This window comes from Wyeomyia smithii, chromosome 2 (genome assembly GCF_029784165.1).
Source record: "Wyeomyia smithii strain HCP4-BCI-WySm-NY-G18 chromosome 2, ASM2978416v1, whole genome shotgun sequence".
Taxonomy (NCBI): domain Eukaryota; kingdom Metazoa; phylum Arthropoda; class Insecta; order Diptera; family Culicidae; genus Wyeomyia; species Wyeomyia smithii.
This window is the reverse complement of record NC_073695.1, coordinates 29,650,815-29,670,166: the sequence shown is the minus strand read 5'-3', so window position 1 is coordinate 29,670,166 and position 19,352 is coordinate 29,650,815. Positions and strand designations below refer to the sequence as shown.

Below are 19,352 nucleotides of genomic sequence, written 5' to 3'. Positions count from 1 at the left end.
GTAACGAGTTGTGGCAAATTATGCTTGAATATGGTTTGCAAAACCGATTAAACTGATCCGTGCGACTCTTGACGATTTTACATCAAGCGTCAGATCAGCTACGGGAATTGTAATGAATTGCAAATGTCAAAATCTACTACTATACACTTTACACACACATCTTTAAAATGCGGGGTGTGCAGATTTTTTTGATACACGATAAAAATAATACGGTAAATTGAAGTTGACCAATTTTTGACCGTAGCATCCTTTAGGTCCCGCAGCCTACAGATTCGCACAAAATTTGCGCTTTACAGGACACTGATCCTCCCGGTGGTGCTCTATGGATATGAATCGTGGACGTGGAAGGAAGCCGATCGGTGAGTGCTTGAGGTCTTCGAGCGTAGAATCCTGTGAACAAAACTCGATGGCATAGATAGAGGCCAACAACTTCGAGACAGTCCTCGTTCTACGATCTGTAGCCATAGAAGTAAAGTAAAGAATTGCAACTTGAAATACTTTCCTTACACTCTAAGACAACGTGGTGCGGAGTCGATAATTGATCAGCCCAGGACTGATCACGAACTGACGCGTAGACGAGGTCTACACCAATAGTGACCATTAGTCAGTTAGCTAATGTGTTGATCACAACGTGACTTGCCGCAACACGGTTAAGCTAACACTCCAAGCGCCCACGGGTTGAAGACATCGTATTTTGAGGTATTCGAGCAAGCGATAAGAAGAGTGCGCGAGGGGCGTAGTTGGCTTCGCCCGAGTGCTGGCTGATTAGTTGCCATACTACCGTGAGCGTGCGACACCACCATACCTAAGACTTGCCAGCCTAGAAATAGAAAGTCACCGGTATACTGGTGTACTAACGCGAACCGCTGAGCTTAGGGTGGAGCGCCTTGCAGTATTTGGATCTACATTGAGAGACTCTTTCCACACCACGAGTAAGTCCCTGGCCTCCGACTGTCGAGTCTCACATCACGTTCCAGTATCTCAGACGCAGACCAGAGAACTAATCGACATATAGACCTATTTGCCTGCTGGACGCTGCCGACAAGGTGCCTCCGTCAACCTGCCGGATGTCCAATTCGTAAGCGACGACAGTCATGCCAAGGCTAAAGGGGAGACGAGGGTCACCGATGAGCAACTCACCAGCTCTTCAAAAGTGAGCAAGGCACCGGGACCGGATGGAACTCTGAACTTGGTCATCAGAACAGTCATAAAAGTGGCCCTGGCTATTTCGGGCCGTCGAGAAGAAGTTCCTGGATGACTGTCTCTTCATGGAACGGTTGGAGCGACTGATTTTATTATCAAAGACCCCCGTCTGTCCAGCCGAATATTCGGTCTAAATGAGAAAAATTAAAAACCAAATTACTCATCAATTAGAGTGGATTACCCTAGACAAAGTCTAGTTTAAATCATTATTCGATAATCCGAATATTCGGTTATTTTCAAAAAAAAAACTTTTTCCCAGCCCTACTATTCGGTGCATCTCTACTTAGATCTATTGTGATATTGTCCAGGTGTTTTCTGTACTCCGCACTTCATATTATTAGCAGTAACACTATTGAAGTAAGTGATACGCTTATCATTCATATCAGTGCTTGTGTGTAATTACCTTTCCGTTTCAACCTTACTGCTCTACTATACCGAGCCTCTGTTCATCCTAACAATATCGCCTAATTATAATTCCCTGGAGAGAACTTTCATATGTTACTCACACCAGTTTTATTATAATAGGGACTTATTTTTGTTAGGATGAGAGTCAACCAGAATCCAGATTGAAGGAAGGGTACGTGGTGGGAAGCCTGAGAATAAACCCATGCTTAAAAGTCCTTTGACAACCAAATGGCCTGATTCTACTAAGATTCGAACCCACGACCACCCGCTTACCTAAGCGGACTCTGTAACCTTGCGGCTACGGAGCTCCCCGACTGGGAATATAGGCCTGCTGGACGCTGCCGACAAGGTGCCTCAACAGACTAGCGAAGTACACACAAGGTGTAAACGGCCTGCCAAGTGACCAGTTCGGCTTCCGGAAAGGTAGGTCAAAGCTAGATGCTGTTCTATCCGTCTCCAATACGGCAGATGAAGCACTCCAGCGCAAGAGAAGCGCTATTGCGCAATCGTCACGATTCACGTGAAGAATGTGTTCAATAGTGCCAGCTGGCATGCCATTGCGCTCGCGCTAAGAAGCATGTACGTACCGATGTCGTTGTACAAGATTTGGGAAAAATATTTCCAGAATCGAGTACTAGATTAGTCAAAAGTGCGTTACAAACACCGCAGGAGTATCGCAAGGTTCCATCCTTGGTCCGGTGTTGTGTAATGTTATGTTTGACGTTATGTTATGTTGAAGTTGAAGTTTCCTGTAGGGGTTGTGATTGTCAGCTTTGCGGGCGAAATAACGCTAGGGTGAGTCATTCGGAGAGACGACAAATTGACGGCCGCGCACTCCATACACAAGGTTGAGGGCTGGATGCACTCCATGAAACTGGTGTTAGCTGCATCATAATACGGAGGTCACGGTTGTGAATAAACGTAAATCAGAGTAGAGTCTTGTTCGCCATCCGCCATTTAGGAGGATGTGCTTCAATCAACGTGATACAAGGAGCATACGAAGTACCAGAAGATCACCCTCGATGAGCAGATGGCAGAAGTAATGGTTCAATTCTCCGAAGGGTAGATGGATGCACCAACTTATTTCGATGATATTCGGAAGAGTTGGGAAGTGCCATGGAGAAACAAATTTCCACCTGAAACAGATCCTGTCTGGCCATGGTTGCTTTAGGCAGTAACTTCACCCGAGTGCGTTGATACAGAGGAGACCTTTGAGCATGTCTTCTTTGTATGCCCTCGTTTTGTGCGTGCGAGGAGCGATATGATGGTAGTGAGTGGGCCAGACACTACTCCGGACAACTTAGTTCGGAAGCTGCGTGACGATCCGTAGACCTGGAGATATGGAGCGTGGTTTGTGGAGTTGCCTTTCAAATTGTCCTAGAGCTACAACGGCAGGGTGTGGCGGCTTAATCACCATAACACCAGTAGTAGTTAACTGCCAGTCTCCAGGAGGTTAGTTAGGAGGTATGAGACTGAATACTAGAGACTAATACTTAACCGTCGTTCCGGATAGATAAGGGATGGTGACTAGAGGGGTTTAAGTGGGTCCAGAGCGGGTCGAGTAGGTGCTCTGGGAGAGAGAACTGTCTCAACATCACTCCACGCGAATTCAACCCCACTAACAAAGTCTGATTCATCTCGGAAAAAAACCCTCCCTGGTTAACATTTTGGGGGTTCGCCACAGAAGGCAGAATCACGAAATGCAGAAGCACGAAAGGCAGAATCATGAAAGGCAGAACTCTATGACCGTAAACACAAGGCAGAATATTTCAAAAGGCAGAGTTTCGAAGGGCACGAAAGGCAGAATCACTGGTAGCAAAATCTGACTCACGATAGCCAAGTGCGTAATGACAAATTGGTGCGAACCCTGGTCACGGTATCAAAGCTGCTATTCTATCTTTATTATTTAATATTATTTGGTAACCAGACATAATAACTGGTCACTATCAATGACCACTTTTGTTGTGAGGTGCAAATCAAGCCTAATTATTAGTGTTTGTTGTTAAAAAGACAATAGCCCATTTCGATTCTGCCTTTCGTGCTTTTTTTGATTCTGCCATTCGTTATTCTGCCTTATGAAATATTCTGCCTTTCGTAATTCTGCTTTTCGTGATTCTGCCTTTCGTGATTCTGCCTTTTGGTTTTCTGCCTTTCGTAGGAGACCCCATTTTGGTGATTTCCAAAACAGAAACAGGCATGATCGTTTCAACCTTCTTTTATATACTGATTCATGATGGCACTTTTATACATGAAACCAAGAAAAAAGAAAATATTCTTTTACTTTCTACATTTTACCTTTGTTATACAAAACAAAGGTTATAAAATCGGTCCAAAAACGCAAAATAGATCCAAGATCCGGAGGGCCGAATCGTATATACCATTCGACTCAGCTCGACGAACTGAGTAATGTCTGTTCGTGTGTATGTGTGTACGTGTGTGTGTGTGTATGTATGTTGTCTGTATGTATGTGCCGCAAAAAACTAACGCACCTTTCTTACAGAACGCAATATCCGATTTTGATGATCTCATACGCAAACGAAAGCTACTGTTCTCCCCCAGAATGCTACCGAGTGGATTTTCGATTAGTGGCTTAGATTTTGAATTATTGATCAAAGAGTATTTTTTATATGAGACATTTAACTTTTAAGGCAAAATGAATGGCACGGAGGGCCATGTGTTGTATACCTATCGACTCAGATCGACGAATTGAACAATTTCTGTATGTATGTGAATGTGTGCCTGTAAGTATAGATGTGTAATATGTTGTTTATATGTGTAGTATATCAAAATCGAACAAAAAAAAAAATAACAAAAAAACACCCTTTTTACAGTACGCATATTCCGATTTTGATGTTGGCATGCTCAAATGAAAGCCCCGGAGCTCTTTGAAAATCATACTGAGTGCGATTTTTTATTGGTTGCTTGAACTGTAGAGTTTTGACCAAAGTATATTTTAGACATGGGATATTTTACTTTCTGGATGATTTATCTCTCTCTCTTTTTTCGTATCGCTATTTATTTCTCAAAGAAAAGCAACAATCATCTACAACTTTGCATAATTTTTACACTTTTAGTAGTGCGTCTTACATAACTGGTGTAAATAAATTAATTTTAGAGCAAATTGCAATGCTTACTAAGCTTCTTTTCTTGCTTGCGAAGCTTCCGTCCACACTTTCTTTAAAATATATAATCAATTGTACGTTGAACCCAGATTTGCGAAAAATAAGAAGCTTTTACAGCTTTCGGGGAGCATTGAAGCAAAACCTGATCCCACAGTGTGCAAATGTAACACAATTAACGATGCAGATATTGCAGATGCAGAAAACATAAAAAAATCGCTGTTTTGTTTGCAATGCTACGTTTTGAACAGCTGGAAATTTTTTCAGTTGAATTTTTGTTTGATGTTTATTATTAGGTTCTAAATATACTTTTAACTCGTGACCAAGAATTTAAAAAATTGTGAACATCAAGATGCGATCATTTGTAGTTTGGATGAAACTGAAGCAACTTTACGTGGCTATACACGTTTACTAGTGTGCGCAGGTGGAAAGTCACTTATTCCTATGATATGATACACTACGCTCATATAAGATATAAATATTGGTTTCTAATTTTAGACCCCTCTCCTAGGTTGAGGGGCTTGACGGTTTTGCAATTAGTAATATCTGGTTTAAATTCGTGAACTAAAATACTCTTTTCGGTTACGTATTATACAAGATAGATCCAGTCTAATAAGGCCAGATGCTAATTGCAAAACACCTCAAATGTTCTTTGAAAAGACTTTGATGAGCTTTTCGGTTGTAATCAAAATAAAGAAGCAATAAAACTTAACCTAATACTGCATACAGCATGACCATTGTAAAATAATTTTAAATGTCTATAAAGCTCATTAGAATCTTACATTGTAACGGCCGTAATAAGACAAAGTAGAATGTTAATGATAATGATTGAGTGGAATGTTTGAATCATTTAACACTTTGATGAAAAGTCAGCTTGATTGATCTCGTCTTTTACGGATTGAGCAGTTTTAATTGACTATTGTGACAACTAAGACATGCTTTCTACTGAGGTGCCGAGAGGGCTCAGTAAAGGAATTTGGTATAGTAATCAAAAGATTGCGTTATCAACTTTCTCAAAGCCAACGCTCAACCAGTAGTTAGATGTATGCGCGGTCGTAATTCAGACTTATTTACATTAATTTGTATTGTTTAAACTAAATTATTAATCCAGTTTCCTCTTTTCTTTAAAAAATGCGAGAAAAATCAAGAATTAGAGCAAACGAAGAATCAAGCAATTACCCTGAGGAATACAGTCAAACAAAGGTCAATGAAAGAGTGATTAAAGGTAACAAACATAAAACGAGGTAAGTAAAGGATTAAGGCACAGCATGTATGTAAAAAAGCAAATTACTATTACTATTGTAATTACTATTTATCAAATGTTTCATCTGACAAGAGTTTTAATGAATAAAAATATTAAAATATATGTGCGGTTGGGAGGGGTTCTTTGAGAGGCCCTGGACGCAGACCGGCATACGAGACAAATATTACATACATATATCACAAATGGACGAAATTTATTAACATCAACCACAGTTACAACTATCAACTATCAACTACTATCACTGTTCCCTTCGACTATCCACTATATTCAACCTTGTCTTACTATACGGCATTCCAACGCAGAATTTATTTGACCTCTCGGGTTACTATGCTGCGATGCCAAATCTAATCTCTCCACTGGTACAGCATGAAAAGTGTTTAAGCACTGGAGACTTGGCCCTGCGGCCCCCTTCTGTACCCGAAAATGAAAATGAAAAAATGAAAATATTGGTTTCTAATTTTAGACAAAGTGTAAATATGTTATTCCATTTCTCGTTAACGCAGAAAGTTTTATAAAGTCTTTATTTCGGATTTTATCGTACAGCCTAGGCTTTCGAAAAGAATAATGCTCTCGTCTACACTCCGAAAATCCAAATCTCTCAAATGTCGCGAAAACCTTCATTTTCAGATTATGCATTTGAGATAGAATTGAATTGACAACTTTCGTCAATGGTTATATTTTTTTCTTTGTAATGCTGATCTGAGGTTAGTAGAATTTTGCTTCAATTCGTAAAAAAACTTGATGCTGATTCATAATTCTAGGTCCTGCGATTTCTGAAAATAATGCGAATGTGGTATTCAAACCTGGATTATGCAGAATTAAAAAATTAGAACTGCCTCGAACTAACATACATATTTGCTGTTCTAGTATGAAATCAGAATCTTTGTTATCTATTACTATTTACTGTTTACTGTTTCTGTTTATTTAAAAATAATATGTTGCTTCTATCCAGCATTTAAAAATTGGTTCTCGATTGAAAAAATAAGACTCATATACTCCAGTGATAACATCCATAATATTTGCGAAAACCACGTCAAGCTATAGTTCAAAGATCGTCTTTGGTTCACCTTCTGAAAATTATCTTTTGAATTCATTTTATTCATAATTGAAATTGGATTTACGTTGCTATACGATTTGTGATTTACTGGCCTACTGCCTATAATCGCATACCAGTCCCACGTGCATTCTTGTCGTTCTTATAGAGAAGTTATGGTAAATGTCTATCTCATTATATCATGTCGAAAATATGGGAATAAACCACGCTCAACAGCTGAAATAACTTAAGCACGAAAAATACCTTTACGTGCTGTTTTCTCAACTTGATGAAAATGAAGATGGGACTGATATGCGATTATAGGCAGCCTAATAAGTATACAATTATAGTTAGTATAACAAAGGTTTCTGCACCATTAGGTGGATTAATTTAGGTTTTTTTATTTCAATGACGTAATATAGTATTATAGTCTTTACATAAAATATCATTTTTTTAGCATTCCTTCTTTCTTTCTATCAATCAAAGATTTCATTGCCATTCATAGTCCACTAGTTGCTAGCAGTGATCAGCAAGTATTCAAGTTACTCCTCACTACGGTTCATACTCATCCTTATCTCATTCGTAGCTCGTGCCGCGTTTAAAAACAGCAATTGAAACGTAAGCTCCTGTTTTTACCCCAAGCCATCATTTCTTTACTTTCAAGCTACAATTAGCGATCGTCCAAAAACAACAATTCTGATTACGTTCGGCCGAATTCTGACTTCTGATAAAGTGAATATCAGTATGTGAACTTCAGCATGAACAACGGGAACAGCGACCCCAAATTTATAGCCTAGTGTAGAAGAGACAATCGAATTGGCTGCGAACCTTTTCATTCACTAACTGGTTATAGGGTGAGAGTTACAATGAGAGCCGTATCGGTACGTGTCCAATGCTTCGCGAAAATTATGTCCGTTTTGCGAGGGGAAAATAGTGATAGGCAACCCGTCTGAAAATGGGAAATGTTTCGGGACTGGTATGCGAGAATCGTTGTTATGCCTTAAAAGGGGCAAGCAACGGCAACCGACGCTGCTGAGCAGCGATTGTTTATTTATATGCAAATTAATTTGGGTTCTTTAAAACCTAGTGCATTGCAGGCTTTCAGCCAGCCGCATAGAGGTGCCTAATCTTCGCGGTGAATCCTTCGTAATTCGAAAGTGGTTGGCTGTTTCGGGTCCGTACGTTTAACAGCAGTTTGTCAACGTTTCTTTATCAATTTGAAATCTTGATATTCGATCGAAGAGATTAATTTCAGCTTGGAACTAAGAAATGCTTAAATCCTAGAAAATATGCCGTTGAATGAATGCAACATAGAAAAAAATCTAAGCAAAACAACGTTGTACCTAGGTATGTTTATTAGAAACGAAGCAACACTGAAGTTGCAGCGCATAATCCCAACGCCAGAGATCATTGAGCTGGAATTTAGCGGGAAGTTTCTCTGTGCAAGCAATGCGATTTGGAGTAACAACTATCGGTGGCGGGATCTGGGCACTTTTCTTTTTTCGCCTTATAAGCTAGAAACCAGTTCAGCACCGATGATCAAGCTGATAACGCATTATGTCTTGCATTCTTCTTTAGTAGTATTTCTTTTTCTTTATTTCGAGTAGCGTTTGACAGCAGCTTCGTCAACTTCTATTTCGATACTGCCGTAGAAGGCGTTGACACTCAGGGGACGTAAAACATGAACTTAATTGAAGCATGAACTGACGAAAGGGCGAATGTAAACAGTACTGGTGAGAGTTTATTTTTTATGCTAGTCCAGCAGCGGCTTTTATCCGGTTTGTTTACATTTGCACATAAGCCATTTTGTTGATTGTTGTCGCTGGTGTTATAGAGTGATGGTCAATGAAACTTTACTGTCTCGCTGGGTTACAACCACTAGCTTTACAGTTCCTTATTTAAATTGACACGTTTGGATAAAACCGCTTACTTGGTTTAGAAAAACTAAAGAGTGTTTTACGTCTCGGTATCGATTCGAGTCACGATAACGATACTAATTCGGTAGCTATAGATCTTTTATTGCAACAAGTTGCTATGGTATTAATTAGTGCAGTATGCTTACATACCATAAAGCATATTCACAGCTCCGTCCGGTTGAGAAAGCAGACCATCAGTGATCTCTTAAATTGACGCAGCTACTGACGATATTATATCAGAAAACTTAAGATGAATTCATTGCACCTTACATTTTAATACAACACTTGACAACTCTAAATTTTTACGCCAATCAACTCTGTAGTTACGGGGTCGTTATGTTCAGTTGACTTATGCAAAAACTTAAGAATGGTTTTTTGGGCAATTTTCGGTAACCACAAAATGCAACTTTTGTATGCATTTCGGCATCCGCATTAACATCATTGGCTGCTTACTGGTAACATTTTATTTTACGATGTAATATTTTCTCTGATCCCCTATTTGGGCTAATGGCAAAACAATTCATTAATAGCAAAACGAAGCTTTCTCTCATTGTAAAATGACGATTTTATTTCAATTTATGCATTCTGAAACACCACATCCAGTCGATGAAAAAGTTGCAAAACGGTAACGCGGCAGCCCGAGTAATAAAGCGAAATAATTTCTGTGCGAATCGAAAGTCATTTATCTTGACGTAGTTGACGCGTAGCGCAAATTAAATCACTAGGCAATGTGTGCAATATTATTTTTCGGGTCACATACCTAGGATCGTTAAATTTATCGAATATCGGGGCGTTTTATGCATATTTACCCTACACTGATCGACAAAAGCGAAAAGAATGGCCTCAAGTTCAAATTGGGAGAAATGAACCATCATAGCTTTTAAACCGCTCCTGGAGATGCGTCAAAAGGCCGCAGAATAATTGCTCGCCGGGTTCTTCACGTCGACGCTTGCGCACGGGAATACTCTCTTTTAGTCTCTGAAGACATTATGCTCTTTGCTAGGGGCACCAAAATTCACAGGGATGATGAAAAAGTTGTAATCTTCCATTTTTTCAGTTTGAGCTTAAGGACAATTTTTTGTGTAGCTTTTGTCGACCGGTTTACCCTCTAGTGCCCAAATTAATTTCTAAACGGACTTCGATAAAATCACTATAAACCATTATAAACATATGTCAATTTACTATAGAAATCTACCTTGCTTCTTAAAACATCCACATGCCAAATTTGATTCCATTTGCTTGATTAGCTCTCGAGTTATGCAGGAAATTGTGTTTCGTTTATATAGGAGCCCTACCTTTCACAGGAGGGAGGGGTCTCGAACAATTACAACAACCTTTGCCGGTCCCAAAAACCCCTACGCATAAATTTTCACGCCGAACGGTTCAGTCCTTTTCGAATTTATATGGATCAGACAGACATATAGAACTCTATTATGTATAGATTTTATGCGGAAATTCCTTCATATTTAGTTTTTCAATTTTAACTTTTGTTAGGTGCATTTCAAAAAAGAAAACAAAATAAAATGTTGTTCTAAGGAGCTGGTGGGACATACAAAATACACGTTTTTCCCAAAAAGCACCCATCTTCAGGACTTTTTCTTGGAAAGTTATAGCATATTCTAACTTTTTTTCGATAGCTTCAAGAACTTACATGGTAAAAAGGGTCAAGTGAAGGCACTATGGCAATACTTTTTTAATGTTCACCTCCTGTGTTATAGTTGGTTTTAATATATCAAAGAATCTAACTTTTATGTTTTAAGAGATAGAGGAATATTTATTCAGCAAAATTTTAGAACATGTAAAAGAACTGAATTAAACAAAGCTAGGATGACGTAGAACTACATTTTTCTGTATCCTACTACACAGGGGTGTAAAACGAAAATCTATTACCCAAGGTGGCGAAAACCTGTAAAATCCTGGATAATCAGGGAATGTCAGGGATTTTATTTTTCGATTAGGGAAATCAGGGAAAACTGTAGAATTTAATATTAGAGAAAATTTATCAACCGACACCCAATTCTTTTTTAAACGGCTCTTTAGCGCAAATACTGATTTTTTTGACGTAGGACTACGTCTAACCGCACTATATCGAGATACATTCTGTGGAAACTAAACTAAAGCACGCCTGGCACAGACTTCATGAGTAGACACCAACTGTCTGCTGTGATATCCTGTATATCCTGGCAAAAAAAAAAAATTGACAGAAACTCCCCGTCCCAATAGGTCAACTAATGTTCGCTTCCATGAGCCTAGACTATTTTGATGTCTTGAAGGTAAAGCTTTTTCGGAAAGTTCGTAACCACCTCCACTATCAGACAGTTTTACGTTTTGCTGTAAGAATGTTAATAAAACTGATGTCTTGAAGGAGAACATGCTGGCACAAGCAACAGTACTGCATCGAGCAATGTAAGAATAGAGCGCTGGTCACTCGTCGTCTATCAGTGCAGTAGAACTCGATATTCATTTGTGTGCAGCCGAGCCAAGTGAAGACTTCATTGCCGCTGTCGACGCACAGTGGGGCGTGTTGGGTTAACGCGTATGTATCGTTTTGCGATCTGGAACACAATCGAATTGCCGTTTGAATTGTCTTCTTCTTCTTCTAGTTCCGTATGGTAGCAAATATCAGAATTCAATATGATTATTCGGGTGCCGCAAAATACGCGCCACCGGGGACAATAAAATTCTGTACGTGTCGGTAGATGCAGATAGCAGGGTATATAAATTAGATTCATTGTACAGATAAAATACGTTGTTTATTTCTGAACTCCACACTCTGTTTTTCTCATGTCCATTTTAAATTTTCTGTGAATATTCATTTTTGTTTAAAAGCTGTAATTCTCTATCGTTATTTTTTTCCACGTACTTGTAACTGAGAAAAATTTCATTATGTGACATCTTTGTCGCTTGGTGATCGGAGAGTGAGCCATCGTTCACAAGACAAATAAATATTGTTTTATTTCTACTAAATCGTACTCAATTTAGGTCTGTATAGAAGCTTGCCTTTTTCGCGTATTATAGAAAGTTGACTGTATTAGAATGAATGGTATTCTTCAATGTTAAAGAGAATATTTTTAAAATAGAGTGCTGCAAATTAATAATCATAATAAAGACCCCATTCGATTTTGCCAAAACCGACACGGCAGAATTTTCCTGTTGCCAAGATTGAACCATGCCAAAAATGGACGGTTCTCTTTTCATGACTTTTTTTTCATAGATATTTCCACCAAAGAAGTAGTTTTAGTTCCAGGTCGTTTGAGGTGTGGCTTGATGAATTGAGGCTGACGACCTAGATACTAGATATTACTACCCGAGTAATTAGAGGCTTAGTACTGCTTAGATCATGATCATTATATTACCGGCACATGTGCATATTCCAGGAACCGTTTTACCGATTCGGGTCATTCGCTTCGGCAACATAAAGAATCAAAATACTCTTTTTTTGGAGGATGTTGAGTTTAAATTGATTCAAAAAATCAAGAAAACTAAAAAATTTGATTAGACACATTTGGCACATGTGTGCCAAAATCGAACCGTGCCAAAAGTAAAACGAACTCAAATCAAACATAGCCTCGAAGGGAAATATAAAACTATTGTAGTCCTACGTAAACTATGCGGTCGTGTCTTGGATACCACCCTCCTACTATTTTTTTTCTTACCTTTCCAATGATGGTGTCAAATTTAAAATCGGTTGTTACGAACTTGATCAAAAACACGTTTTGCCTTTCTCCTAGAAAGGTATAGCAATCACTTGCAAAACCGAAAGTATAAAAGTGCTCCAAAGGGCCGAATGGCATACACTACCCGTCATAAGTTTGAAATCGCTTTACTGAGTATTGCAACACCCAGTTTGAATATTGCAACACCCCGAAAAGTTTAGCATCACTTGATATGGGCAGATCAATGTAACTCTATCTCTTGATTTTGAAAACCTAGCGAGTTGTGGTCTTCAGCATAGTTGCTCAGGAGGTCAAGAACTTTTCATTGGAGGAGAGTTTAGTTCGGAATTCAGCCACAACGCAGCGCTAGTGTGCATGAAGTTTTGGGTGTTTTGAACGCTATTTAGCTCAATAATCCCACCATTTAGAGAGGTGCGATTCTCAGCAAAGTTACTCAAGAAGTCAAGGGCTCGTAATTGGCGAACAGTATTGTGTGGAATTCAGCCGCAACGCAGTGCTAGTGTGCATGTAGTTTTGAGCGTTTCGAACTTAGTTTAGCTCAAAAATCACTACATTCACACTTATTGCTTACACATGACGAAGTGAAACCAATTTGAATGTTGACAATTTGATCACCACACACAATACGTAAGCTTGTGTGTGATTCAGTACTAAATTGTCTACCATGTAGAAGCCTTTAGCATCCTGAACAAGTTTACTGAACACCGTAACTTTCTAGCAGGTCGGAATCGTGAGATTAGTTAAGTTCAAAATACGACGAATTGCGTGCCCACTAGCGCCACATAGCGGTGAAATTTCACACCGAATTGGTCACCATACAGTAGCCTTTGACCTTCTGAACAAGTTTGCTGAAAACCGCAACTTTCTAGGTTGTCAAAAACACGAGATATCCGCTTATTCCAGGTGATGCTAAACTTTTCGGCAGGTGTTGCAATATTCAAGCTGGGTGTTGCAATACTCAGTAAAGCGATTCCAAACTTATGACGGGTAGTGTATATCACTCGACTCAGCTCGACGAGCTGAGCATTTTATGTATGGGTGTGTGTGTATGTGTGTGTGTATGTGCAGATTTTTATTCTCTTTGTTGCATTGTAGCAGATCGACCCTTCTATAGATGGGGCATACAACTCCTTCTATCTCCCCGCAGTGACTAGCGCTTCCGATGGCGGGTCGCCGGCGCACACTCGCGGCTTGCGGCCGCCTCGCCCCGAATCACCTTGGAGATCATTACAAGCGTGTGGATTAAAATATTGTTCGAAGGATAATATGTACAACAAGTCACCATTTTTGAACAAATATTGTATTTAGAAAAAATACTTTTAAAAAATAGATGCCACATGGATATCCTGATGAATTATTCTTAAATCTAGGTTAGAAACATTTAGAAGGACATTTTCCCACTTCATTCCATATTTATTAAAAATTAGAAAAAAATGATCACCTTTCTATCATTCCTAAGTTAGGTTATTGTGCACGATTCCATTGCATTGCATTGTTGCATGCATTGTTCCTAACATATAAATTGCATTTTTTCGAGAGATTATATTTCATTACATTTGGGAATTCGATTTCGGGGAAATGTTACACTCGGGGAATTAGATTTCGGGAAATGTTACATTCGGGGAAATGATTTTCGGGAAAATGTTATATTCGGGAAAACGGTACATTCGGGGATATATCATTCGGGAAATAACATTCGGGAAATCGGGTTTCGGGAAAAAGGTTTTCGGGGAAATGTTTTACAACCCTTTCCACACTTTCTCACCTTTGCGACAGATCTCTTGCAAAGCCACGATGTCGAACATGCGGGGTTCTAGCTGCTAAAGCAGCAACCTGTCTTCGCCCACAAAATTTATCGACTTGCAGTTCCAGGTACCGAGTTTCCACTCGTGGTCCGTTTTTCGTTGCCTAAGGCCTCTGCCAGGCTGAACGCCAACGCGAGCGATCGGGCGAGATTTTTGCCGTAGGTTGATGAACAGCTCTACTTACGCTTGTTTTTTTTTTACCTACGGCAAGAATTTCGCCGTTGGCATTAAGCATAACAGAGGCTTAAGTCAATGCCGAATGTTCCGAGTTAAATTTTCTTGAATGTTCGTAGATAAAGCTGCTATCTTGGGTATAGCGTTCGAGACAGCACGTTTCTATATTCAGCCGCCTGTTCCGTGTCAGACGCTGTTATGAATCGCCCCTAACCTAGAAAACAGACGCTCAGAAAGGCTGGGCTTTTCTCCGAGGAGGTCAACCCGCCTTCCGCTTTTCTGTAAGCATACGAGCGAGATCCCACCATGGATTGGTTACCATGATCTTTGTTTGGTTACTCTTATCCTGGCTGGAACCACGCACTGTGGTCCAGAAATGAAAAAAGGTGGTCAAAAGTCATTTTCTCATAAATGTTACATTTTAGAGCAATACTGTCTTCGGGAAAGTTTTAGAGTAAAAAAAGATCCTTCTTTGGACATTAACAGATCTGTGATTAATCCCCCTACAAGTGAGATAAAAAAAATATTTTCTCTTAAAATCAATATTTTTTATCGCCGTCTTTGGCAAAGTTTTCCAGAATAACATAACAAAAAACTTTGCTAAAGACACAAGGTAGCTATTTCTCAATCTTACTGAGCTATCTGATTATGTTCAATGATGTTTAAAAAAAAAGTTTTTGCCGTTAAAATTCATATATTATACCACTATACCTCTGATATTCTTACTGAACTTTTAAAGCAACATCAGACCTTTATTTTTCATATGTTACAGCAGACTTTATTTGATGATAATTAGGTTTCTTTCAATTTTTCCTGCCAAAAAATTTACTTTTGACAAGTAATTTTCGATTTTCTGCCGTTTCCCAACACATCCCACGGCAAGATTACCACCAATTGAATTGTCCATGTGCTCTGCACATACGGCAGTTAAAGTTTATTGCAGAAATTTGCAGAAACTTATTAAATCATGGAACAAAACAACTTTCACGTAAGTTCATTTGAGTCATGTTGATCAATAGCGGATCTTTGTTGCAAAAAACAAAGCAAGCTTTGCATTTTTACCTTTGATGCATCTTTTGAAGTATACTCGATGTATGTAAACACGTGGTTTTTGAAAATTCAAATTTCAAATATTGCCGAATAGGTGTACCGCTAATATAATTCATCTTTAGTAGGCAACAATAATAATTGGTTATTGTTTACATGCATTGATAATACTTCAAAAGATGCATCAAATGGTAAAAATGCAATGGAACACCAAAATTCACAGGAATGATTGAAAAGCTGTTTGTTTAATATACTTGTGCTAGATTGCAGGTTGCATTACAGAATATGTGACGTCGAGCACCCCTCGGCGTCCAACAGTACCCAAGGGCGCATTTCGGGCAACAATGCAGGATGTGATCATCAAGAAACGTCATTGTTAGTGACGAGACAGAATTGAACGATCAATCGGACAAGTGAAGCTAGTGCTGGAGAGCTTTTTCTTCAAGTGCATATTCATTTATATGCCAAGGTTAATTTGATTCATAGATTAGGTAGATATAGTGGAATAGAAAGGGTAACCTAGTTTAACCGTGAGTAGATTACTCGGTTCATTATAAAATATTGCTAATTAAAACTTGTTCTAGAATATTCATCTAGCCTAAAATTACAATTCACATTGTGGAAATTAGTACGGAGGAGAAACTGTAAAATTGTAAGCTTACATATTAGTCTAAAACAATTATCTACATGGCTAAAATAAATTAAATTTCAGTTAAAGCTGATCCAACTTAAACGGCGTTTACAAACGGGTCTGCTAGAGAAAACAGTTTGAACAGAATATCTTGTTGATTTTCTCATGGGCGAAATTGTAACCATGTCTATCGTGTTTCGATTCACCAGCCAAAACAATTGAACAATTTTAGATTAAATTGCACGCCACGTACTAGAAATCACTGCGATTTAGAATGATAATTACGTGTCGATCTATATTCAACCGTTTCGTCAATGGCTTTTGCTATAATCGTTAAGCTTTATGACTATTTTGGGAAGTTGGCAACCTAATAGAAGCTGAATAATTCAAATTACCCTTTATGGCTGAGGGGCGTTGCGAGCGAAAATAATCTGAATGCAGTGTACATTCCAGCACACGGAACACACGATGAAGATGCTCGACACGGTGTGAACATGAAATCAGTCAAATGTGTGCTCTGCTGTGATTACTAAGCTATTCTCCTAGCTGGTCTTCGAGTGCCAATTCCGTTATCGAATATTGATGAACCATTCGAACCATTCGCATTAGTAATGAGCTACAAGACAAAGTTAGCAACAATGAAAAACTTTTACTTTTCCTGAAACTTCATCGGAAATTTCCTTTCCATAGTATGATCTGTCCATCCGAACCGCGTCAATTCGCATCAGTTTGCGCTATTCAAACATAGAAGAAGTGTGACACTGGAGAAGCCCACTGCAGTTTGTCCCTCTTTTGAAGGGTTGGTGGTAGGCTGGTTCCATCGTTGATTCATTTTAAAACATTCCCCAATAGAGTTGCAGTAATGGTTAACTAACGGCGCATCGTTTGCAGTGTCTAAAGCCAACATATCCCAAGCTAGGCATTCGTCTTTGACCTTAGTTATGCTATCGAAACATTACACAGTGGGTTATTGTTGGGCTAGCAATTTTCCTAAACGATTCTTTCCACCGTTATCAGATTAAAGCCTAAACCCTACCATTTTCTCGTTGTGCCTCATCAACGGTGAAGCAACATTGAGCCGTATGTAGAAAACGAAAAAAAAACATAACATGGTCAGACATAAATTCAATCCTCATGAATGTGTCGTTATCAAGTGACTGAATGGAGCCCGAAACCTAACCTGAGACCGCCTGCTCCTTCTTGCTTCTTGCGAGTGAAAATCCGATGGGACCGGAAAAAATGTCTTTGGCCTATGTGTGTCGCTTACGTTCAAATTTCCCACCTAGGAAAGCTTGGAGCGCTACTAAGAGGTGCTTGCATTGGAAGGCCCTCAGGAGATGCTGCCGATTGGATGATAAAAAATGAAGCATTTAAGATCCGTTTTCACGGTGGCTTGTGTGGGCTCTTCACCCTTTGGCCACTAGAGAAGAGGCTTTCGGCTGCTCGGCTAGCAGGTAGTGGCAATTGTGGCTTTGTGAGTTTGGCTTCGGGTAATTATTTTGTATGGAATAGGAGTTAAGATTAGACAGGGAGACGAGCAAGCGGGTTTGGTAATCTTGACGGGTGGTGTAATATATTTGCCATCGGCTGGTTGCTTCTGTCGCTAGTTAAGTGGATTGAAAGGCTGTTAAAGCGAGAGATGAGGCAATTTAGTCGGTCTGCTCAATTAAACCTTTTGAGTTCAAGATTGTTGTCAAAACACTGTTTGAATTGGTAGGGCATGAATTGAAGAAGCTAGGTAGGTGAAGTTGTTTCACTCATATTAATAATTACTAAATTATTTAAATTTATTCACGTCTGCCTTAAAATGTAAAACTAAGATGCTCTGGTGGGTAGCTTCTCGTTAATTTGCATTTAGTTTTTTTTTTTATTTTTTTCATAAGTGTTTGTTAGTAGCTTAAGTATTTATGATAAATATTAGTAAATAATGAGTTTGTTAGGCCAATCACAAATGGTGACTTCTCAACACTGTGAGAAATTTGTAATTTTATTTGTTGAGATTTGTTTGCCTTCCGCAATTATGGCTTATCATTCGTAGGGATGTCAACCTACTTGTCAAAAAAGGGAAATAAACTTACAACTAACTTAATTGCTAACTTATTGGCTATTAAGAGGGCTTATCGTAGCAAATGAGGATAGCTTCTAATGTTTCAACACCAGTAAGTCTATGTAATTCGAGTGTACCAAACCAAAGAAGACGTTTCAAAATCGTTTTCAGAATTTTATTCTGAATCCTTTGAAGCGTTTTCTTCCTTGTTATAGAACACAAGGACCAGTTCGGTACAGCATAAAGCATTGCTGGTCTAAAAATTTGTTTGTAAATTAAAAGTTTATTTTTTAAACAATCTGTTAATGAGAGGATATAAACATCTCGTGTATTTGATGCAGTTTACTTGTACACTCTCAATTTGCTTTTCGAAAAAAAAAATTCATCGTAAATTAGTAAAGATTGTTTGGCTTGAGGAAAGAAGCCCTTTTAGTATTATGAGGGGAAATTATCAATTGAGTTTTAGTAGCATTGGGAGAAATTTTCCACTTTTGCATTAGGAAGAAAAAAATTTAAACTTTTCTGCAATCGACTGTATATGACACGAAGATTTTTCCCTTTCTCGGAAATGCTTATGTTATCGCAGGACAATGACTTTGTGAATCCTGGAGGTAAATCAGGAAGATCTGAAGTAAGTATGTTGTATAGGACTGGACCCAAGACTGAATCTTGAGGCACACCTACTCTGACAGGAAGTCTATCAGATTTAAAATTCTGGTAGACAACCTGTCGAGTTCGATTAGTAGGATTTTTTTTAAATTTTAATAAAAAATAAAAAATTAAAAATTATAAAAATTGGAAAATTGAAAGTTTCTTCGCAATCAAACCTTCATGCCAAACACTGTCGAATGCTTTTTCTATGTCTAAAAGAGTAGCTCCAGTGGAATAACCTTCAGATTTGTTAGCTCGTATCATGTAAGTAACTTTGAGCAATTGATATTCAGATTTATTGATTATTGTTCATCACAAATTATCATGCAATACTTCCTTGAAATGTTTTTTACTATACTGCTTATAAAAGCGTAAGTGGG

General features: G+C 38.7%; 1 long non-coding RNA gene across 1 annotated transcript; it reads left to right on the top strand.

The window, feature by feature from the left end:
* Positions 1–16,050: 16,050 nt before the first annotated feature.
* LOC129721333 (uncharacterized) lies at positions 16,051–16,485 on the top strand. Its single transcript, XR_008727384.1, has 3 exons — positions 16,051–16,173; positions 16,228–16,295; positions 16,356–16,485. It is a non-coding gene; the product is annotated as an uncharacterized LOC129721333 (long non-coding RNA).
* Positions 16,486–19,352: the final 2,867 nt, after the last annotated feature.